The sequence below is a fragment of the Thermobia domestica genome, chromosome 15 (assembly GCF_964235325.1).
Source record: "Thermobia domestica chromosome 15, izTheDome1.hap1.1, whole genome shotgun sequence".
Classification (NCBI taxonomy): Eukaryota; Metazoa; Arthropoda; class Insecta; order Zygentoma; family Lepismatidae; genus Thermobia; species Thermobia domestica.
The window spans coordinates 48,151,054-48,171,028 of NC_137468.1; positions in this window are offsets into that span (position 1 = coordinate 48,151,054).

Genomic DNA, 19,975 nt, shown 5'->3' on the forward strand with positions numbered 1-19,975 from the left:
CCTGGAGGCGGTGGGTCTAGGTCCTCAGCTGCAGGAAGGAAGCAATGCATGGACCCTGGGACCGTTAGTGCGATAAAGAAATGCAATAATAAGTAAAGAGTACCCCGTCTATATTGGCACTCAACTGGTTCCAAACCCTACTAGAAAAACAAACTATAAGCGCGTTGTCATTTATAAGGCCCGCGAACGCAGCTGCAATTTCCTTCTTGCAAAGGCAGCAGAATTGGAAGTCAGACTCAGCGGGTAGGAAAAGATAACAATAAATAAGTGGTAAAATTGTGAAGATACTATAAATCTAAATGTACCTGAGAACGATCATTTGGTGAGGATTTACTTTTTGTACTGTAGTACATAAATGTATTGATGTTAATTTATTAACTAGTTTAGTATGTTGCCAGCAGATGATTGTTAAATAATCATTAACTTTCTTATACGAATTTTCAGCATTAAACTTAAAACTAACAAATATCTATACACTTTAATTAACACTTTTATTAGGTAAATGTTCATGTCAACTCTAATAAATTCTAATGTGCAAGTTTTGTAAGAATATGGAAATAAAAATGTAAAAGTTCGGTATAGATAGACTGATTAAAAAGAATGTATATTTATAAAAGAAACTAGAAGCAACAAAATCATCTCAATACCTCCAATTACGTTTATAATTATTATAATTTGTTGGAAATATGAAATTGTCAATATTGAACTAAGTTCGAGAGTTCATGATGGTAGAATACTTCTGCTTCTGCTCTTAAATGGCACAAAACAAATTAAATTGTCTTTATGTAATTACACTTGCATAAACGTGTATTCGTAACCATACAACGTGATTTCTCAATTACATAACAATTATCACTTAATAATTTCTTACTTATTTGTCGTTTCACTAAAATATTTATCTGTTCCTAGGTCTGTCTATTTCTGAATTCCTAACTACCCTTTACAAATCACTCCTAATTACATACTAAGACCAGCTGTCCGGGTAAAAAGTACAAGAAATTTTGATCAACGAATATAATAATAAATAATAGCGCTACAATTTCGCCAAAGTGCCTTTGCCTTCATCACATACTTTATGAAATACAGTTCCTAAAATTGGATTCTTAAAGTAAGATTTTTAGTAATTGTATTTCATGATGTGCTTGATGAAGGCGAAGATGCTTTGTTCAAACTCTAACGCTATTATTTGTTAGTATATGCTTTGGTCAGAATAAGTCTTCTATTTTATACAAGAAGTTTCAAATCTAGAGTTAATGGTATTCAGAAGCTGCCCTTATTAAAAGTACACAGTGAGGATTGAAAGATTTTGTTTTTAGTCCCTTAGTCCTCACGATATGTGTTTTAAATTAATTCTGTTTAAATTTCTGTTTTCTGCAATAGACAGCCAAAGATATTACTTCAACAGACTTTATCAATGGACTCAATTTGTTAAGATCTTATTGGATAACAGCGAGTTTAAAGCTGACTATCTATAAGCTATTTCCAATATAGGTAGGCGAAGATTTGAATTTTCTTTTGCAATAGATATCATAGAGAGATTACCTAGGTATTTCGGTCCAGTTCGTTAATAGAGTCAATTCGTTAACACATTAGTGGACAAAGGTGACTGTAACTGTGGTTATCTAAACCCAATTTGTTACCTTTAGTCGAATAATATTTTTTTTGTTGAAAATTATTCTTAATAAAATCACCATTTTAAATGGCAGTAGCTTTAAATATTTTGCCAGTTGTCCTTGAGTTATCTATCGCTAGAAGTTCTCATACTTCTCGCTGCATGGCGCTAGTTGTTCTTGTATGCAACTCTTGGGTGTACAGCTAGCTAGCGGGGTATTATTCCAGGTAAATGAATTGGGTGTAATTCGTTCTGAATTTACTGCGACTTGATAATATGAAGGAGTGAAATGATATTGTGTTAATTTAGTGGACGAAGGAGTGAGATTTATCTAAATATAGGTTAATGGAGATTTTGGAAACATCTAACGACTAAATTAGTATTCTTTTTAAAACAAGTTTTGAGACAAAAAGAAAGTGAAAAAAGAAAGAAACGAAAATGAGTGGTTCGTGCTGGTTTATATGGTAGATTTAAGTTCCTTTAGAATACTATTATATTTATGTTTCCTATTTCCTGTTATCTAGTCTTAACAACAAAAGAAACGTAATGAGAATTAATTTTCAGTTAGCTCATGTCTTTCGATTCAACAGCTATTTAGTGCTGGAGTTGCTGCTTGCTAACCTTTTTGACATAATTAATTTTAACTACTAAATAGAGCATAGCAAACTGAAGAAAAGAGGGAAAGATACTAATTCCTTTAAAAATAGTATTTTGTCAATTTAAGAACCTATTTCTTATTAATCTTTAGTCTGGGGATATTATTCTTATTGCATTCTCTGTTAAATCCTTGGAACATTGTTAACTACTATTGAGATCTATTCAACAGATTTAACTGAAGTCGAGTGTTATTTCAATTTCATATATGTTTCTTGTTATTAAATTTATTCATATTGTAATAAAGTTGGTTATCTGTTTTGGGAATTGCTACTATAACTGGTAACCTTCTATACCGCTTACAAACATCCGAGCTCATTCGACGAGTTTCCGTTAATTTTCCGTGATGGTGGTTTTGTATATGATAGTTTTCGATTATTTTTTTAATTCTAAATTCTTCAGGTTGTAGAGCAACGAGTACTGAGAATTGCCGGAGGCATGTGTATTTATTACGCAACACATATATAATTAATAAAGTTTACCTGGAACAATACATGTTTGTTTCTTGCAATTTGGTACCATATATAGAATAAAGAAAATTTTGTTGTTAATGTACCTATTGCAACGGTTACTACAGGTTGCTAATTACTTAAAATGGCCAGTTATAGGAATGGTATGAGACTGTATTAAAAGACAGAAGGCAGTGGGTTATAAAATTCCCAATAATAGTAATTGTGTTTATATGTACTTGTGTACTTCTCTAACCCCGTTACATGGTTTTGAAAAAATAAGTAAAATGGCTCAGTTTAACAATAGAAGGGGCTGTTTTGTATATGAAAATGATCAGTCTAGTTCGAGTAGCGATGCATTTTTTTTGGATATTATGAGAATTCTTTATTTGAAAATGAAGCTAATAGGAGCCGAATAATGAGTGTGAAGTGGAGCAACGAATATACGAGGGGGTGGTAGGACAGTAAATGTACCTCCGCTAACGCACAATTTCCGGTTTCAATTTTTCGAAGCATGCGTTGGACGGCATGTATAAAATAATTTACCTGTAATTGATGGCTCAAATACGGAGTTAACCTTTAAATTTTTGATACGGTTAGACAGTTTTCTCAGGGGAGGGGATTATCTTGAGTTTTTTATAAATTTAAAAATATATACAATAATAATAATAATAACAATAACAATAATAATAATAATAATAATAATAATAATAATAATAATAATAATAATAATAATAATAATAATAATAATAATAATAATAATAATAATAATAATAATAATGATATGTACAAATAATACAATGTAAATAATATATAAAATGTATACAAACAATAGTAATTTATTTTTGTTGCTCAAAACATTGGGGTGCTCAGGCTCCCTGACCCGGAATACACCCACCCGTGTACTCATCATCGAAATGTAACTAAGAGCGTTTATTTTATATATTGTACAGTAGGAACCTTTATCCTTTTTCTACGTAATAATATCACTGTTAAATTGCCAGTAGATGATTGAGTAATAATAAATGGTTTACTTATATAAGCAGTTAACCTTAAATCTCAAATTAGCATACGTATATGTATACTATTTAATATGCTCTACTCTTTTATTAGATGAGCGCTTGATTTAATGAACTGCATTGTACATTTTTAAGAATATGTAAATTTAAATTACATTTTCGTGTAGTTTGATTGATCCTAAAAGTATATAATTGTAGACAAGTGTGTCAGCGAGAAAAGGGTATCAAGATATATTTTTTAAAATTTTTTTTATGAAGCAGGTATATAATCACTAAAATTCTGCTCAGGAATTTATGGTGATTAAAACCTGCTTGAAAATTAAACAAATGCAGCTTCAACGAACTTCAAGTAATTACTATTGATTAATATATATATATATATATATATATATATATATATATATATATATATATATATATATATATATATATGTATATATGTATATATATATATATATATTAGTAGTTATAGAAAATGAATTCTTAACTACTTTGCAACCGATTCCGTACTTTTCTAATATTTCACTGAGAAATTTAAGGGAAATTAATTTCCTTGTTCTTTATGTGCGTCTATCTCTACAGGGTGTATCTCTGTAAAATACTCCTACCAACATGCTGTCCGAAGGAAACCTGCACTTTTTAAAAGCGTTCAATTAGACCCGTTATTCAGCACAGTAACTCTGAAAGAGAAGTGATTTTATTAAATTCTGCTCTTTCCAGTAGACTGTTAGAACACTTACGTCAACCGATTTCGATAATGGAATCAATCAGTTAGTATTTAAAGAGGTAACGGTGACTTTAACAGTGAATCTATATAATTGATTTTTTAAAATTCTGGGTATTGGAATAAATGGCTACAGTGATTGTCTCAGCTGAGGCTTCAATTCCTTAACAAATTAACGCATAACGGTGATATTAACGGTTGCTATCTACATCCCATATTACATACGTGTAAGTGAATATTCGAATTATATTTTTTGCAATAGATTGTTAAAGCGAATATCATGATTGTGTTCCTAAATGTAGTCAATTTGTTAACATCTTAGAGTATAACTTCAACCTTAATGATGAATATTTATAATCCATCCATAAATGTAAGCAAGTTTTTGAATTCTGTATTTTCAGTAGGCAGCTAGAGTGATTGCCACGACCAAATGCTCGTTAATAGAATTTATCCATTAACATCGTTAACGGATAACGGTGATTGAATATATATTCCATGGATGAAAGTTTCACGTGTTCCTCTTCTATGTGTTTAGTAGATTTCATTTTAAGCTTATCCTTTTCTTCTGAGCGTCAAAAGCCTTGAACCTAGATAAGTTTTTTAAATTTATTTTTCTGGTATAAATTATAATTTTTAAAATATTAATTTATACGCTTTTACTTGATACTCAGTTTAATTATTTAATATATTTTGCTCGAGTCCTCTAAACTTCAGTGGTGTATCTTGTGTGATGATAGCATGGTGATTTGCTTCTTTATGATTAAAATAAAGTAAAGTATTAGCTTCCATGATAATTTGAAATAGACTCAAATAATGTTATAATTTTCTCTCATCACCACGACTATCGGCATGTTATATATATAAATTCGAAGATCGAATAGTATGTGTTGTGACATCTAGTATAACCGAGGACTGTAGATGCAAAATTATTCCCAGTTGTAAAATATTTTTAAGGTAAAGCAATGTTAGTGTCGAAAATGTAGATATTAATGACATAGGAGCCACTGTTAAAAAATAAAGGCTTAAAGTGTAATAATTCTGAAGTAAAGAGTGACATCTAATGGAGTTATGTCTACATACTCCAAAATCCTATTAAACTAATGTTTGATAAATAAATAGAAATCATTCAGTTTAACTTTTGGCAATTACGCCCTTTAGGCAAAGGGAGATGATGATTAAAGCAAATGAATGATGAGGGAAGAATGAGAATGAGGGAGGAAATGAGAATACCAAGAGAAAAATCACCAACAAATTGTTGTCCACCAAACACTGGCTTCACCGGGCATCGAACCATGGATACCAACTTTATAAGTCCGAAATCGCATAATTAATATTTGCGTTGTTATTATGTAACATATTAGAGTTAAAACTAATTATATGTAATATAAAACGTGCAGATCTGCAGACGTCACAATTCTTCCATCGTGCATATTAATGATTCGTCGTCAAAAAGCCAATAGTGCAAATATACACTTTTTAAATAGAAGGAAAAAAATCTATTTAAAAAAAAAAACATATTCTGTTCGCGCATTTACAAATTCGCGTATGCACAATTTCTTAAATACGAGTGCTAAATCACAAATAATGTTTACAAACTTACAAAACAAAGCTTGTACCTATATGTGGGCACCGAATTTTCAGTCTTAATCAAATTATCTTATGTGACCGATATGAACATATATCAGAAGATTATCTATTAAATTAATATTACTTGGCTATAATACTATATCAAAACAGACATATTCGAATTTTAAGATTACAGGAAACAAACTGGACGATGGTGACATCCGTGAAGCAATCCGTCCTTATAATGTCTGATAATATTCCTGCAGCCTCGAATAAATCTTTATTTTATACTCTGTTGTCAAATGCTCGATGGAGACATGCTATTTCTCAGGTAAACGAGTACAGTACCTCGCTTTATTATGTATTTCTCATAAACCGAATTTAATAAAGTTACTAATGAATTTTAGTACGTGAAATATTTTGTTGAATTGTATTGCGATGTCCTTCTGAAACGATTCTATTTTGACAAATACATGACACATATCGTACTTAGCGATATCATTTCTCAAGACATAGAAGCATTGATAGTTTATCTGTGACAACATAGATATTGATCCTCTACTTGTAGTATTTCATAGACCTGAACAAACTTAAATTAGAATTAAAATTATCCGCTAAAGTAAAGCTAGTGCAGGAATAACAAAATAAATTGTAAAAAATACCTAAATTTTTTACGAGACAAAGATGTATGTGGTTAACCAACCAGTGTGTATCTGTCTATAAAAAGTAAAAAGGAAAATAAAATTTAATTGTAATTTATTTGTGTTTTTCATTTCATGTAAAAACAAGAGGTTTCAATGTCAATTTTAAGTGAATGTGATACTATTCTACTGACCTTAAACAAATCTGTTGTGGCATGTGGTATTTCATCTTGACGATGCAAATCTTGTAAACAATGTTGTCATAGTTCTTTACTGTAAATTATTCCGATTACTTACTAACTTTTATAAACGTTTTTCGGAGTGATCTCCAAATTTTCAGGTAATGAAATATCTTAAACACTATTATTAAAGTATAATTTAAAAAAAAATCTTTTCAGCAAGTGCAACGTCTTCATTTTAGTATACTTATATAGCATTTATTAAAAAGCATTCGTTTTTTAAATTCCAGTAACACAAATGCCCCCTGCCCTCTGACCAACCTGTCTTCTCCTCGTGCACGGAACGTGTGACTTTAGACACCTGTGACCTTAGTCCATTTCTGTGTTGGGTTGCTGAACGTAATTTCCTACCAAACGTCAACTTTCGATTTCAATCGCAAAAATTAATATGTCTGTTTTTTATTATTGTATCATTTTCTGATAGAAGATCGTTAGTTTACTTTTAGTAAAAAAATATCTTAACTTCCTAAAAGAGTAATATCACATTTTAAAACGCTGGCAGCATCCCGGACTTCTTATTGCGTTGAGAAAGCCCTCCCTCAATATGTAGAAGCTATTGTAGTTTATTTTTATTTTTTTTAAGACGGTGAATTGCAATGATTATCATATATTAAGTCTTGAATTAGTTTTATGCGAAATAAAACAGATAGCAGGCACGTAGCCAAGGGGTGGGTCCGGGGGGTCCTGACCCCCCCCCCGCTTCGAAACCATAAATGAAAAAATTAAGGAACGATGAAACAAAAATAAACGAGAAAAAGAAAAATCAGAGTTAAAAATATAAAACTACAGCAAACGTTTGGTTACTCTTTTTTTATGAGAACCTTTATGAGGAGGAAACGGAAGGGGTTCAAGTTTAAAATGGACATTATTAGAACGGAGCATTCCGAGTTACATCTAACTCCATGCTAATCCTATGGACTACAAATGACAATCCATGAATCGGTTCAATCAGATAGACTCTCAGGTAAAACTTAAGAAATACCCACAATCACCAATAATATGAGCCTGGCAACTTAGATTCCAGTTACACGTGTTAAAGAAATTTACAATTTCGCAGCAACACTAATCCATTTTATAGGATGTCTTTACTGTCAAAGAGATCTCATTGCTATCCTTGACGGCATTAAACGAAGATAGGACAAAAGAAGAAAGAAGACAAGACGAACCGAGTTCGAATAACCTCGAAAGGCTATATATTATTCAATATTTTAAAAATATTATTTTACTGGAGATTTCTTTATAGTTTGTTATTAAAATATTTACTGACAAGTCCTCATTTTATTGTCCTAATAAACCAATATGGGTATGTTGCCAGTAAAGATTGATCTTGCCCCTGGTGTGTAACCACAATATTTCATGTTACGACTCTCGCCCCCCCCCCCCCGCATTACGAAATCCTGGCTAAACGAACTAATGTATGTTGCCAGTAAAATAGTTTAGAACGATCCAGCCCCTGGTGTGATAACCATGGTGTTTCGTCATGGACCCCGCCTATTACGAAATCCGGGCTACGTGCCTGCAGATAGGTGTATTCAAAATATTACTGAGATACATATTCCCGTTATAGAGGCTATGTACTGTACACTACGATACAGTAATGCTACGAAAATAACAATTTTTCTATATTTTCCCTCTTGTACCACTCTAGATGGGGCACCTTTAAAGTATTATATTCTGCGCAGTAAATCTTTCAGTTTGCTGCAACGCTAACTTGAGTGTAACAAATTTATTGGGGCCGAGAATACGACAAATCAGTTTCGCTTAAAATGAGAGAATGGACAAATTATTAAATACACGTGAAACTAATTTAGGGTCTCCAGCTCATAACTAATGATTACACATTTATATAAATTAAAGCTTATCTTGATCCTTCCAAAAATTATCAGGTGAGAGACTTTTTCTCCTTTTACATTACATTTTAATTCAGTTAAACTTCCGGTGTGATATGATTATTTCAAAAGTAAATCTAATGGTAGTTTAGGTCATAATATTAGCCAAAATATAGTACATAAAATAACAATACGATCCCATCTGTAAACCTCACCATGCATCCATACTCTATCAATAAACTGCCAAAAAAATCTTGTAATACAACAACAATATTCTCTAGATCAAAACTACATTGAGACAACTGTCTAGGATCCTCTTTTAAAGTTTTAAAAAATGTAATTGTAGAGACTTATTTAGAAAATACAAATAAATAATTCGAAGAACACGACGAGAAACAGCTTAAGACTACATAACAGAACTTACTACCTTAACCTTATCGTTAAAACTGAATAATGAAACGAACTAACCAGAAACTCATGAGAAAATTATAACGAAGTTTTTTTTTTAATAAATTCTTTACAAGTAAACGAAAATGAAAACGTTGCACTTGTTGAAAAGTTTTTGGCATTTATTCCGAAGTTGGGCGTCCGCTTTCGCCACATTATTTCGCTGTTATCTCCTTTGCACACTTTCTGCAATTTGTTATTAGGTTCATTAATTCGTGCTCTTCACAAACTTTTAAAAGATTTTGCTCGTTATCAACGTATTGCTTCACAAATGTTAAAACTGAAGGATCATTGCCCTTGTACATTCGCCATGTTGATAACATAAAAGCTCGTTTCTTTCCCACAATGCAACTGTTCGGTTACCTTCCGCCAAGTAGTTCCTTCCGCTCGCCGAATAGTCCCATGTTTACAGTCGCTTATATATAACAAATAAATAGATTTTTCGAGACTCTTATATATTATCAAGCACACAAATGATCAAACTATCCATATCTTTACTGTCAATTTTAAAAATTTTGCTGGAAACGGACGCCCAACTTTGGAACATAACCCAAGTTTTTTATTTCACTTTAAAAATAATGTTTAACATTTACTAATTCTCATTATAAAGGGAGAGAACTCCGTCTATCGTAACTCAAATATGAAAGAGTTACAGGTAGCATAAATATGTGGACGAAAATAAAAATATTTCAAAGTAATTTGAAAAGTCAAAATTACAAGTGAGTGAATTTGTAAATGGTATTGATTTTACTGCCAATGGTATTTGCTAATTGCACGTTTCTTGCAAATAATTACTTCTTGATTTAATATATATTTTAATTACAAAACCCAAAGATATTCTTTGAATTTTTCTTAGTCATTAAGCATTCGTGTAGATATTATTAATACGTTGTACATTCAAAATTGCATGTTTTAAAAATTAAATCACTTTGAAACTAATTCTAATTCAAAAGTATCCAAATGTTAAGAAATATACATCCAAAAACAATCAACAGAAAATAGAAATACTTCCGTATTTGTAATGTAACTGAACTGTTAGTGAACTGAAAGAAATAAAAATTAAAATGCAACTTCAACATTGATTTGACGATGAGAATTTAGAGCTCGTAATTTCAAATAAATAAAGATTGCAATTTTAATTGAATTAAGTAAAATGTGTTGCACCCCAAAATTTGAAATATAACAATAGATAATCCATAGTGATGACACAATACTGCACAAAAGCGTGAGAAAGATAATAATACTTGATTGGAATTTGTACCAACAGTAAAACTAGGTCTCTACTTCCGCTCAACTGAGATCGGGTATTACAATCTCCTAAAATATAATCGAAATTATCTTTGCAATATCAAGCAATTAGATTCTGATTACGTTCTTCTACAACGACAATTCTTCTCAGAGTATAAACACCTCATCCAGTTCCTTGCCAGGTGGTAATGTGCCAAGGACCGACGGGACGATACCACGTTGGATAGAAACGGATATGTGCTGTATTAGATAGGATGTGGAGCGAACTTCGCCGGAGACACAAGAAATGCGTCTTCCTACCTCCCTAATGAATTCTAGACTTCTTACACCCCAAGCACCACTTGTTTCAATAGCAATTGGAGTGAAAACAATCTTTTCGAGAAGGTTGTTGTATTTTCTTTGCCTTTCAGCTTCTCTGCGATTAGCAACAGCTCCAGCGTTCATTAGTGATAGGAAGTTTAAAAATTATTAAGTCCTTAAAAACAAATGTTTCATTCCCAATAATTCCTCATGGTTCTAGTCAAGCGAAAAACTGTCGCTAGCTGTGCTGCCTCCAAAATAGCATCAGAAGACGTTACTATTGTGCGGAGAATTTGTAGACGATTCGGACTGAGGAAACAACTAATTATAGTACATTCCAGAACCAAATTCTGATTTCGCCCGAACTTCACCTAAATTTTATCACAAATTCACGAATGCTATTTATGCTTACATGTATATAAAATGGTAAAGTTTCTAGACTATTCTCTCAGGCCTTGTTTCCATATTGTACTAATACACAATAACACAATGAGCAAGAGTATTTGATAATTAGTGAACTCAACTTCATGTGCTAAAAAACTCAGAAATATTTATTTATTTATGTGCTATAAATTTTGAAAATATGTGATAAAATTAGAAAAATATGTGACAAAAATAAAAATATTTGGCAACAGGAACTTAAACATTACGTGTATTGTGAAGATCTTAAATTCAGTTTTGAAATGTTTACCTTCTAGCGAGCTATTCTTTAGACTACAATAATTTTCTCCAAGTTCTCCATTGTAAATTTGTGATGATTATCCGTACAAAGCACCTTATATTGTGAGAAAGATCGCTCCACGTCACAAGAAACAATTCTCGCATATTTGAAACTCGAAATTTCACTAACTCTGAAATTGGCCACATCTTCCTTCACCATTTCCCCTCCAAAACACATGCAATTTTACACAATGCTTGAAAACCTTGGTTTCTTTCAAAAATGTTTTGTAAATTTAGACATTGGCACTTGTCCGTTAGCAACAGGAAGTTCTATCAGTTTCGTTTCTATTATGTGGATTTCACCCACTGAAGCTGACAATACGTTCGATGAAGATTCAAGCTTTTCTATACAAGGAGAAAGGACAGGTTTGTTGAAATGAATGCTAACTCGAGTTTTACGGATGGATCTTTTAAAAGTTCTTATAGAATTTCTATGGACAATGCTTCGTCTTTGTCGAAATCATTTACGAAAAATACGAATTGTTCAGTTTTGGGCATAATACTCAACGGCATTCAACCAAGTGCCCCATAGTATAACTACAGGAGCGGTTGGAGGAGGAATCCCAGAATATTTTTGATTGAAATTGTCTATTCGTTTAGGTGGCTTGGTAAAAATTTTCTTTCCATTTGAAACTAGTGTATCGACCTAGGTACTCTCATCTTTACACATATTCTTTGCAACGCATGAACCACACATGTAATATGCACCGTTTTCGGGTAGCTAACGGCAAGGCCTATTGCAGCTTTTTCATGTAAGCTGCAGCATCTGTAACAAGAAGAACGTTGTCAAATTTTATGCCTTCTGGCCACAAGTTGCATTGCTTCGTTGAAAAGCCTTGCTACCGTTACATGTGTAGCAGCAGATAGCTCTTTACACACTAGCAAATAATTTTTCGTCAACACAGTTTCGTCACCATTACTTAGCACTCCTACTTTTTTAAAACTGGAGTCTGTCGTTTGGTCCATACATACCCAAATATTTTGATGCGCACATTCCGAGGGAATATGTTGTAAAATTTGCTCGTAACACCTGTGCAGATATGTTTTTCGCAATGTTGATTCGCCAGGCAGTTCGAAGTTCGTATATTTCACGAGAAACTTTCGTAATTCAGAGTTCTTTTATTTGAACAGTGGAATATCTGCGGATGCAAAAGCTCTGCACAAATCCATTGAAAAAGCGGACAATTTTGACGGATTACCTGAATGAGACACAATTGGTTGACAGATAAATGACTGTCCCTTGCTCAAACGTGAAGCAGCAAGGATATACTTTTTGCTCTCCAAATGCGGCTTAATTTGTGAACGTTGGTCAGCCGCGACAAATTTACCACACGGTTGGCAAAATAGCACTTTGTCATCAGTAGAAAATACATTCAGAAATATATTCATCACAGAACTTCTGCAAACGAGATGAAACACTTGCTTTTATTTCAGGCATTTTACAGTAAGGAAATATATATACTGTGCTGAAGCACCACTTAAAATAGAATAAAAGAAAATACACGTAGTGGATTCAAAGTCTTGCAGATGTGTAACTGGCTTGTGGATGGGTAGAATTCTCTCAACAGGACCTTACGTGTAGATTAAAGTAAGGCACCAGAATTCTGCCAGTCAACGAGCTCAACGAGAAAACAAACCTGACACACGGTATAAAAGAGGTATGGGAAAATAAGCATTTTCTTCTTTCGGAGATTTCGATGTAGCACTCTTCAATGAGTGATTTTATGTTTTTAAAACGAAAACTCTTAAAATATGTATTTACATACGGAAAATTGGGAAATATGTGTTTTTATGTAAAATAAAATTTGGTGAGGTGGCATAAAAGGATATGATCAGCATTTTGGCAAAAGAATGGGCCTGTATCTCACTGCAGAAGAAACATTTATTAAAATAAAGCTCCGTTCCCTAATGATAATATATATACAGGGTGTAAAGAAAGGTTGTTTACAACGCTTGGGAGGTGGTTCTACAGATGAAAACAAGTAAAATTGTCTATGTAACACAATGTCCATCTCGGCCTCCTAACTGAATTACGGACGTCCAAAAGGGTGGGAAAATGAAGTTTGAAGGCTAATTCTGACTAAACGACAAAAGGTAGAAGGGCGGTTTTAGGCGACCCACACAGACTCTCAACATGGACTATCCAAAGATACTAAACTATTCGTTTCTGTATGCATGAACACTTCGCACTCCTCCCCCCGCATCCTTTGCGGCCGCCACAGACTCTCAAAATGGAGTATCAAAAGATACTAAGATTAGATGTGTGGAAGGCGATCTCAAGGGGTTCCCCAAAGGATGCGGGGGGAGGAGTGCGAAGTGTTCATGCATACAGAAACGAATAGTTTAGTATCTTTGGATAGTCCATTTTGAGAGTCTGTGGCGGCCGCCTAACACTGCCATTCTATCTTTTGTCGTTTTGCCAGAATTAGTCGTTTTGCCATTCACTTAACAGTTTCAATAACTGTATCTTCATTACACTTCCACTCCTTCTCTTAGTGGAACTCTGATGAAGATACAGTTAATGTTGAAACTGTTTCGTGTTTTTTTTTCTGTTACATATTATCACATGGCCTTGCTCGGTGTGTTATTGTGTTTTATATTTTCTAGTGAGGAAAAAAATCATTTTCTCATTGTTTTTAACAAATTATTGTTAGTATATGTTACGTTAGAGTGTGCTTAAATTATCTTCTCATCACTGTCTCTCATATTGATTTTATTACTCTTCAGCAGATTTCTCCGATTTGCAGACTATCCGAAATGTTCACATACTCCTAGGTTTAAATATCTCCGAGAACATAATTAGTGGGTGTGTATTTATTTATTTATTTATTTATTTATTATACTTTGCCTGACTACTCACATATCTTACATATACCCAGTGTTACTTCCAGACAGGTTTTTGGGGGGCACTGTCCCCCGAAGCTCTGAGAGTGCCTCCCAGAGGAGAACAAAATAATAGGTCTTTAATATAATAATAAATAGAATAGTACCAGCAGTGCCCCCACGGAATAGTAAGTGTGCCACCCGGAATATTTTCTCTGAAAGAACGACTGCATATACCAATTGCGTATCCAATGCACTTGGTTGTGCTGTATTGTGCTGTAAACACAGACACATTTATATGCTCTACTTCATATTAACATGCAACATTAATGCAAAACACATATATCATGACTCAGGAAATCATCAGTAATGTGTAACTTGCACAAACAGTTTCTTCTCAAATAAACACATATATCTGAAAAAAACGCATACCTCAAATTTACCAACAGTGATTACACTGCCCAACGTGATTTTTACCTCCTGAAAAAATAATAGGTGATTCTGAATGAATTTCGTGCATAGAAAACGAAAATGATAACAATTTTGCACTTCACGTCACAGTTCTGAGATATTGCATGATATATATTTCGCTCATACATGTAATTTATTAAAATGTAGAACGTAGACTAAGATCAGCTAAATGTGAAGAATTGACGTGTGGTAGTTTAAAATGGTACTCTGCAAGAAGGACATTGTCCCTCTCAAAGAAATTTTATTTTTCTTTTATCAAATAGATAACATTATACGCAATGTTCCCAGCAACGTTAGCAATGTCATTAAACCTAGTGCGAGAAGTCGCTAGAAACGTTAATTGTAATGGAAATAATGTTAGTTTATTCTAGAGATGCAAAAAGCCGGCTTTTTTGAATCAATAGTTTTTTTCACATAAAAAGCCGGCTTTTTTGGAAAAAAAAACGAGAATTTTGGAAATTTTGGCTTTTTTCATTTTCATGATTTTTCTATCCAAATAGCTTTCTTATAGTATATTCTATAGTTAGATAAGATTTCCACGACCTGAATGCCATATTTAGCTCTGTAATTCACCATCAAGATGGATGGAGCACATATTTTACGAATTAAAGCTAACATGAAGAATGTAGTATTTGAGGGCAATTTTACAGGTTATTTAACTTTATTTTAACTTTTGAGTTATCGACATTTTTTCCTTCTCTAGATCATTTTAGTTTGTCATCCGTGTTTCATTTCTAAGAGCTTAGTACTCCAGCTTCTAACACGAAAGTTAAACTTACGTTTTTCTATATATCCGTCAAAGCATACGTTTTTCAATATGTCCGTCAAACCGTATTTGCACATTTCTGTTATACTGTAGTTGTGGAATGATTTAGCAATAATTTTCCAGATACAACCTTGAATACCAATTTATACAAATAATCAATAGCGGATTTAGAAAAGTACTTTGGGAGGGGTTTCTCTGATTGTTTCGTTTTCTAAAAAGTCCTAATTTTATTTGGGAGCAGCTTGAAGTTTATGAGTACAGGCATAACTAATATTTCGTTTCATTTATATGTTTAGCAATAATCTTCCGGATACAACCTTGAAGATCATTTTATACTGAGAATCAGTCGTGAATTTAAAAAAGTGTTTTGGGAGGGGTTTTCTTACTACTAATGTTTAGTTTTTCTAAACATTCGTAATTTTTATTTGACGGGAGCTTAAAGTTTATGAGTAAAGGCATAACTAATAGATATTTCGTTCGTTTTAGACATTCCACAACTTTGGAGAACAGGCTTCAGTCCGAAAGACCGATCCTCTAACCTTCGCAAAACCGTCACTGCTGGTAATTAGTAATAATAACGATTTAAAAACAATAAGAAAGGAAGTCGGCCAACTCCTACACTCCTAGTCGGCCAGTACACGCACTATTTCTACATTCTCAGATGGAATGAAGGAAGGCTTTGTCAGAATGGTCGAATGCTGGGTTGAATCCCGGACTTCCCGATAGAAGCGCAAAAGCCAACCACTCAGTCACGTTTGTTGTGCAGTTGTATTTAGCTTAACTTAAATATATTCCGTAGTCTTTTTTTTCCGTAATGATATGTTGAATTCCTCTTGTTAAAAATTCAGAAACTTTGAGGACTGGGTAAACCGTGATGGTGGTCAAGGGCGCCCATGTTGTGGTTTCCAAGGAGGGACAAGTATAAACGACGTTTCAAAAATAGTTTCAAATTTTGCTGTAACTAATGTAAAAATCCTATTGGATTTTCAATATTCTGAAGTACATTTTCCTCTAGGGGGGGCAAGCGCCCCCTTAACCCCACTGATGTGCGCCCTTGATGGTGGTTATAAAAAACTTGACTGTAGAATTTCAAGAATATACAGAAACATTTGCAGCATTTAATTGTATCACACAAATCTAAGTATTTCTCTTATGTTTTATTTTAATTTTATTTTGTTTCAAAAAGAGGGTATGGAATATTTTGAAGTAAAAATACCACATACAATTTTGCTAGTTATTTGTGTATTTTTTGAAAGAAGTTTTTACTCTTAGGGCTGGCTCGTTTACACCAGCTGTTTTTTTTTAAATAACTGGTTTAAACTAAAAAAATTAAAAGAACAAAAATGCGAATCGTGTGAACTTCATGGTGACGTTTCACATGTCAAACCATCTGCATTAGTCTTATTTCCTTTTCACCTTTTAATCAAGGTGTCCCATGTTCAATTCTCGGTCGAACCACAACCCTTTTTTTATGTGTAAACCAAGTTCTCTTTCGGATGTCACTTTAAGCGAAAGTCTTCTCCTTGATAACCTCGATATTACGTAAGGATGTTAAGCCTAAACATACAAAACGAAACCAAATTATATATTTCTGCATGCCTGTTGTTTTATAAAGAAGCGAAGGTTGCTTAAATATATTGATTAAAATTGGTAAAATTTATCGATTGCCTACTTAGCTTCCAACATTAGCTTGGATTGGACTTTCAATGATACCTACATACTAAATTTGTAATTTAATACTTCAGTTTTAGAAAAATAAACACACTGCTGAACAAAACTGCACTTATTTAATATAAAAACACATTTACACGTGACGTTTCGATCTTCTATTCAAGATCCTCATCAGACGTACACTCACGTCTGATGAGGATCTTGGATAGAAGATCGAAACGTCACGTGTAAATGTGTTGTTATATTAAATAAGTGCAGTCTTGTTCAGCAGTGTGTTTATTTTTCTGATTTTATTCGTAACACGTTGACTATGATTGTGTGTCACTCAGTTTTAGCGTACTGATTATAATACGTTGACCTTTAAATTTTACATGCAAATTAAATTTTACAGGATTTTCCTGTTATTGTTTTACATTTAAAAGAATGACGGGATTTTCCCGATGGCTAGGGCGGGAGTTTCTCAATTTAAGAAATTTACTGACCGGACTTCTTTAAGCTTATGGGACCTCTTCCAGCATAACCCCTTTGTTGAATAATAACACCAAGGCGAAACAAACTTATTTCTGTGAATATGTAATATAAATACATAAAGCAAAATATCTAAATCAAAAAACCTGGTTTAAACCCCAAAAAAGCCTGGCTTAAACTGCCCCCCCCCCCCAAAACGGGTTTTTGGCATTTTCAGAAACAACCATAGTTCTTTGCCAGCTCTGCTTACTTTTGTATATAGGAGGTTAAAATGTGTTTATTATATACATTGGTTAATCCTTTGGAATTCATAATGTAAAAATGTTGAAGTAAAATTGTTTAAAATATCTTTTCGAAATTCATAGTTTACTTTCGAGGTTTTATATTATTATCGGCATCAACCACTAATTAAATGACTTTCTGTGTTATAGAGAAGCGAAACAAAGTCTGCTTTATCGATTTAAAGCAGAATTTTGAAAAAACCCCAAAATTTCCCAAGCAAAAAGGCAAAGCAGATAAAACCGAGTTTTTTTCCAAAAAAGCCGGTTTTTTCCGAGCCCTTGCATCTCTAGTTTATTCGCTGTACGATATTTTAGAAGTCGTTAAATTTCTAGTTTAACAATGGTAAACAAAAAAATCTTATCTCTAAAATATATCAAATCGCTAGATTTACCGTTAAAATTCCTAAATTACCAACACTAATTGTAAGTTCTTTAGGTGATACACATTTCATTCATTTGATCAGTCGCGCCGCATATCACTATATATTTTCGTTTCTATAGCCCTACGATGATTAAAAGTGAAAAAACCTATGCCCGATCTTCTTATCGCGTTCTCCTCCCCTTGTAAACTGAAAAATAGAACACTGTGTAAGATGTCAGTGACAAGATATCTTAGCGCATGTATTGCTTAAGTTTGTTTGAAGCACATTGGTTCAGAAATTGAGTGTTATGCTGTGTAACAAGTGAGTTATTGGTACAAAATGAAACGAGTAGGTTCACGCCGTACGTGTACTAATCATGTGGATATTTTTTGTTATGTGTGTGGTAGATTTACATCTAAACCACAAAGGAAGAAAATATATAACAGTACAAACCTTCCTTCTTCACTGTACTTCAGTTGTCGAATCGGTGACCAGGATAAGCCATGGGCTCCTCATCAGTGCTGCATAACTTGCATAACTAATATTATATTGTTGTTGCATGGCAAACTAATGACCTTGCCGTTTGCTGTACCAACACACATCCTTAATGACTGATACTTCTGCTTGATTAAAATGTCCGGTATGTCTAGAAAAGGTAAACACGTCATCTAGTACTGATATTCCTTCGGCCATACGCCCTGTGATCCATAGAAACGATCTATCAATACATATACTTCGTGACACACGGACAGTGGAAGATGAGTGGAATTAACTTGATGTTTCACTGGAGAAAGTCGTTTCTACGTCAAAAGTTTTTGAAAGAAGCATCCCGAGTTTTAGGTTATAGACTACAGCGTTGTTCTGGTACAAAACTTTCTGAGGTTCGACACAGACATCAACCCTTTGCACAATATTTTAATATGGAGGAGAATATGTGTTTCTGCATAGATGTTACAGATTTCATTAACAAAATATGTCTTTTATATAATCCCGATAAGTGGCTAGTGGCTATCGATTCCTCAAAATTTAGTTTGAAACCCGTATTGCTTCATAATGGTAATACTTTGCCATCAGTTCCAGTGTTCCATGTTGTTGGTTAAAGGAAACGCATGAAAATGTCTGTCATTTTGCGTGTTAAAGAACACAACGTACATGGTTGGAAAACATGTGGTGACTTGAAAATGATAGGCTTGCTGCTTAGTTTACAAAGTGTTTCACCAAATAATTGTATATGTGTTTGTGTTTGTGGGATAGTCAAAGACAAACATTACGTGGCGCGACATTGGAGAAGCGGGAAGAATTTAACCCAGAAATATCTAACATAAAAGCAGAACCATTGGTTCCTCCTCATAAAATTCTTTTTCCTCCCTTGCATATAAAACGTGGGTTGATGAAGAACTTTGTGAAGGCACTCAACAAAGAAGGTGAGGCTTTTGTAAACCTGAAAAATATAATTCCTGCCATCCGCAAATGTATAACGTATGCCTTCTAGCGATTATTTTACAAACTTAACAAATTGAGATTTGATTTACGAAAGTAGATTTTTATTTTGTAATATTTATAGTATTCGGCGAAATTACGGAACAAATGTCAAAATCTTACATTAGCTTTCTGGGCTTTAGGGATATATTACCATATTAGCCCATCACATGTGACTGATGATGTCTCACGGTCATCACATTGCC